This window comes from Dasypus novemcinctus, chromosome 16 (genome assembly GCF_030445035.2).
Source record: "Dasypus novemcinctus isolate mDasNov1 chromosome 16, mDasNov1.1.hap2, whole genome shotgun sequence".
Classification (NCBI taxonomy): Eukaryota; Metazoa; Chordata; class Mammalia; order Cingulata; family Dasypodidae; genus Dasypus; species Dasypus novemcinctus.
Genome location: NC_080688.1, coordinates 37,708,827 through 37,714,745, shown reverse-complemented (window position 1 = coordinate 37,714,745; position 5,919 = coordinate 37,708,827). Strand labels below are relative to the sequence as shown.

General features: G+C 44.5%; 1 pseudogene; it reads right to left on the bottom strand.

Moving 5' to 3' along the window:
* Positions 1-215: 215 nt before the first annotated feature.
* Positions 216-5,399, bottom strand: LOC101445500 (protein Red pseudogene; annotated as a pseudogene).
* Between the last annotated feature and the right edge of the window lie 520 nt (positions 5,400-5,919).

Sequence of the window (5,919 nt, the reverse complement as noted above, 5' to 3'; positions counted from 1 at the left end):
TATGTCTCAAGTGATTGAGCTCCTGCCTACCCACATGGGAGGTCCCTAGTTTGGCTCCCCATGACTCCTGAAGAAGACAGCGAGCTGACATGATGGGCAGACATGGCAAGCTAACTCAACAAGATGACTTAACAAGAGACACAAGAAGAAAAACATAATGAGAGACACAACAAAGCAGGGAACAGAGGTGGCTCAAGCAACTAGGCACATTCCTCCTACAACGGAGGTCTCAGGTTCAGTTCCTGGTGCCTCCTAAAAAGACAAGGAAGACGAACAGACACAGCAAGTGCAAAACAACGAGGGGGTAGGGAGAAATAAAAATAAATAATAGCACAAACATCAAGAGACAATCAAAATGTCTAAGGAAGGGATTGAGCAGCAGATATCAGCATGATGAACACTGTGCACACGCTAAAAGTGACAACAAGATGGAAACATGGGGAAACATATATGATATAATATCAGGTGGAAAAAAGATCAATATGAAATGGTAGGCAACAACGAGCTTGCCACCAAGCAAAGCAAATATGTATGTGCTCAAAAACTAGAAAACATACAAAAATAAAAATACAGTCATCATGTTAGGATGGTGGTGGTATAGCTTTTTTAAAAATTTTTCTAAAATTTTTTTTGCATTTTTTTACATCCATCTGTTCAATTTAAAAAGTCTTTAATGCCAAAGTGGCTTCATTCCTGGAAACGTCCTCCAGCGTTAATCCAAGCTCTCAAAAGGGAAGAGGATGGGAGGGGAAGTTGTTTTCCTTTTTAAACATCCACCAATAACCTAGACTGCTTTAAAACAGTAGAGGGGCGCTAATTAGTAATTTCTCGCACTTGCTAATGAATAAGCCACCTCGGGGAAAATTGCTAGAGGTGTTGAGCACAGGTCACCTGGGGGCCCAGAGTGAGTTACTGGCTTGGAATGGAAGCTGTGAAAGCCCAAGACATTAAACAGCCACTTGGGCCATTTGCCTCCACTTCCGATAGCCTATCTTACCCACAGAGGCCACGGCTTCTCAAGGGTATCGAGACTTGTTCCTGGTCGTGTTCTGAGCAGACCTGAGCTTTCCTAAGCCAAGCCTAAACCATCTCATTTGGCCTTTTCTCCCTGAGTTTTTTGTTTCTTAAAACTTAGCACCATTAGGAAAAAAAAAAAAACCCCACAATGAAAAAGATTAAACCTAGCATCATAAATAAAAATAAGAAAGGTGTATATTATTTTAGTGCTCAGCAGTAACAGCACGTCCAAATGGGGGAGGGGGGGGAGACACATTCTTTTAAAGAATCACGTGGCCGTATTGTTTTCTACCTGGACCCTAAATCTCTGGTGAAAATGCTGACTTTGGAAGAATCCTACAAATGCAAACAAGCACTTGGTTAACCTCCTCCCTCCCTGGCTAACAAACACAACACCATCTATTTTGTGACCCTAGTTGGTATTTAAGCAGCACAGTTGAGACCCCAAAGCTTAGAAGGCCAGAAACCTTGTGGGGTGGGAGGAAGGGTCTGTGAGCAAGTGCCTACACTCGCTGAATCGGTTTCTTCATTTGTGTAGAGGATGAATCCCACCCGCACTGCATGCCTTATGATGTAACGCACCCCTCCACTTAACAGGCCCTGTCGTGAGAATCAAATCAGAGAATAGGAATAAAAAGTTTAAAAACGTCATACATATGGTAGGTAGGATTATTAAATCAACCGAACAACCAAGCAAAACCCATCAGAGGGAGCCGAGGGTTGTTTCCAGGCTTGTCAACTGCCCCAGGCGTGACAGCCAGGAGGAGCTTGGGGACAGGCGTGAAGAGTTGTAAATGGAGATCTAGAGGTGCCGGGGGCCAGCAGAAGCCTTGCAAAGACCATCACACGTCACAGCCTTGATCACCGCCATCTAGTTAAGTGTCAGGGGAACCGGAGCCCAGAAAAGCAGAGGGAAGCAGACAACGCCACCAGGGCAGGCAGGCGGGCACAGCCATTGCTGCAACCTCAGCACAGCCGGAAAGGGGATCCTAGCAGGCGCCCAGGGCTCAGCTATTGTTGCTCGACACTCCCACGCATTCCACCCCTGGGGCCACTTGCTGTCAGCAGTGCGAGCACCTGAGTCACACACCTGCTGGACGCCCCAGGTTTCCCTTGGACTCCTCCTCCACCTGGGCTGCCAGACAATGAGATCATGACAAAACCCTCTCTTTCAAAAGCACCTTTATCCAAAGGGATAAAAAAAGAATTTAATAGGCATTATCTGAATTGGCTTTGGCAAGGTCAGCAGCTCCCATCTTCACTTTTCAAGGAAGGAAACAGGTAAGGGAGGTTCAGAAATTCACAAATCTGTCGGTAGAGCATGGACTTCCTTCTTCCTAACCAGGATGTCCCTCACTCTCATCCTTAGCGTGACATGTTTGCTCTTCAACCATAAAACAAGGGGACTCTTGATGTGCATTAAGATGTAGGATGAGTTTTTGGGTCATCGCAACCAGTGCTACTCAAACTTTCATGTACATGTGAATCCACTGAGGGTCTTGTTAAAAATCTAGATTTTGAACCCGTCTGCGATGGGCCAGGTTCTCCAACAAGCCCCCAGGTAATGTCCAGGCACAGGTCATCAGAAGCGAGGCTCTGTCTTGCATGGTCAGCCACAGGAGTAGGGGCTTTTGAGTTGAGGGGACTTGGGTTCAAGCCACAGTTCTGCCCTCTAATGGCTGCCTAGCCAATGGCTGGATCTACAGCTGGGAATGACCAAGTCCATCTTGCAGGGTTAAGTGAGCAGGAACTACTACTATTGTTTTGTGGGTTTTTTTTGCTGTTATTATCATTATTATATCTGCTTTTGGTCAGCTTCTCCTTTACACATCTTTACATAAAAGGCATATTATTACTTTCCCTGTTTGCAGATGACATGATCCTGTATACACGAGAACCCTGGGGGCAGGAGGGAGAACACAGCAAAGCTCCTTGAGCTAATAAATGAATTCGGCAAAGTGCAGGATACAAGATCAACACACAAAAATCAGTGGTGTTTCTAAACACTAGTAATGAACAACGTGAAAAGGAAACCAAGCAAAAAATTTTCATTTACAATACCAACTAAAACAAAACAAAACTTAAATATCTAGGAATAAATTTAACCAAGGATATAAAGGAATTGCACATGGAAAACTACACAGTTACTAAAAGAAAGCAAAGAAGACTAAAATAAACGGAAGGACATTTCATGCTGTGGATTAGAAGACTAAATATTCTTAAAATGTCAATTTTACCCAAAGTGATACATAGATTCAACCTAATCCCAATCATATTTCTGACAGGCTTCTTCACAGAAATGGAAAATCCAATCATCACATTGATATGGAAGAGTAAGCACAAATAGCCAAAGCCATCTTGAAAAAGAACAAAATTGGAGAACTCGCACTTCTCGATTTTAAAACTTATAAAGGAACAGTAATCAAAGCAGCATGGTAGCAGCACAAGACTAGACATACAGACCAGTGGAACTGAGTTGAAAGTTCAGACATAAACCCTTACACCTATGGCCAATTGTTTTTTGTTGTTGATGTTTTGGGATTTTTTTGTTTTGTTTTGTTTTTTGAGCTACCAGGGCCTGGGGATTGAACCCCAGACCTCGTATGTGGAAAGCTTGCGCTCAACCACTGAGCCACATTGGCTCCCAAGTTGGATTTTTTATTTGTTTGCTTGTTGCTTGTTTTCTTGTTCTTAGAAGACATCTGTTCCCAGGCCAATTGTTTTTTGACAAGGCTGCCAAGAACACTCAAGGTGCAAGAATAGTCTCTTCAACAGACGATTTTGGGAGAACTGGATATCCATATGGAAAATAATGAAGTGGACCCCCACCTCATACCATATACAAAAATTAATTCAAAATGGGTGAAAGACCTAAATATAAGAGCCAGATTTATAAAATTCCTAGAAGAAAGTAGGAAGCATATTCAGCACCTTGTGATAGGCAATGATTTCTTAGACTTCATACACAAAGCATGAGCAACAAAAGAAAAAACAGATAAATGGGACCTTATCAGAATTTAAAACTTCTCAGGAAGCGGAATTGCCCCAGTGGTTAGGGCGTCCGTCTACCACATGGGAGGTCCGCGGTTCAAACCCCGGGCCTCCTTGACCCGTGTGGAGCTGGCCCATGCGCAGTGCTGATACGCACAAGGAGTGCCGAGCCACGCAGGGGTGTCCCCGTGTAGGGGAGCCCCACGTGCAAGGAGTGCACCCCATAAGGAGAGTTGCCCAGCGAGAAAAAAGTGCAGCCTGCCCAGGAATGGTGCCACATACACAACAAGATGATGCAACAAAAAGAGACACAGATTCCTGTGCCCCTGACAACAACAGAAGCAGACAAAGGAGAACATGCAGCAAATAGACACAGAGAACAGACAACTGGGGCGGAGGAGGGTGGGGGAGAGAAATAAATAAATCAATCTTTAAAAAAAAATTGTTCATGTCAGCCTCAGGTTTCTTCTCTTCCAACTTCCCTTTACCTTTCTTCTTGAGCTTCTTGTTGTGGGTACCCTGCCTCAGGTAGGAAAGGATCTGGGTGAGCTTACTGAGGACAATGCCATTTGTGGTCAGTGTGGTCTGGGCCTCCGTGGTGGGGCAATCAGCCTTGCTGCGAATAAGAGTGGTGGGGATGTCCGTGTCGGCAGACTCATCAACCAAGCCCACCACATAGGCCATGCGGCCTGGCAGGAATACTCATTCCTCTCATATGCTGTGCTCTTGAAGAGCATACCATAAACATTGCAGCCCAGGAGTGTTTTAAATTCAATCTTATTCTCAGGATCTTCATCTTTCTTGGTTTCCTTTTGGGGCTTTTCCATCAGTTCTTCCTCCTCTTTTTCTTTGCTGGCAATCTCAGGTCGTACCTTCTGAAACAGAGCAAAATCCAAGCCTTTCACCAAATGGGTGTGTTCCATATCACCACCCAAGAATTTGGACTCCTGGATCAACTGTCTTCTCTTCTCTGCAGCTGATTTGTCCACCTCAGTGGTGGGGCCCACAGCTCTGTAGTTAGCTGTGGTGCTGATCAGCTCAGTTTCCTCATAATCTTTGTTCGCCCCATCTCTCTGTTCCTTGGCACAGTCCCGGTACTTCTCTGCTAGCTCCCGCTCTCTCTCAAGTTCTTGCTGGCGTAGCTTGGCATAATAACTTTTCCTTTTCCTTCTTCGCACAGCTGGGTCTTCATCCTCACTGGACTCCCTTGGCATCTCATGGTGACGTGACTTAGAGGGTGGTGCAGAGGTGGGTGCTGCCCTTGGGGTCATGAGAAGCTTCCTGAAGTCTCCATTTGTGAGTTTTGATTGGTGGAAGGAGTGAGGATCATCCACATCATCACAATCTGGGGCCAAAGGGTTGGAGAACGGTTCGCTATCTCGCTCTGGCATCTTGTCCACACTCTTTCAACACCAACAAGGACAGAAGATCTAACAACAACCCAGCAGCTACAGCCTTTACCCTCAATGCACGTCAGAAATCAACCCCTGAACTGTATTTTTGAAAGTGGTTAAAATGGAAAATTTTAGGTTGTATATATGTGGTCAGAATAAAATGTTTTACACACCATAGAATTGTACAATACAGTGAACCCTAATGTGAACTATGGACTACAGTTAATATTATAAGTATAATAACACTGCTTCATCAATTGCACTAATGTAGTAATTGCACTAATGCAAAGTGTGTATTTGAGGGGGATGTCCTGGTTTATCTTTTGTGGCCCCCAGAAAATTATCTTCTTAAGCTAACCCATTCCTAGTGCCTATAAATGCAGTGTAGATGGGCCTTTTGATTCGATTCTGTTAAGGGAACTTTAATTAGATTACCTTTGATTAGATCACTTTAGGACCTTCGATAAGTCAGTGAAGTGTGACCCAGGTTGGGTCTCAGACCTCTTGCTGGGATCGT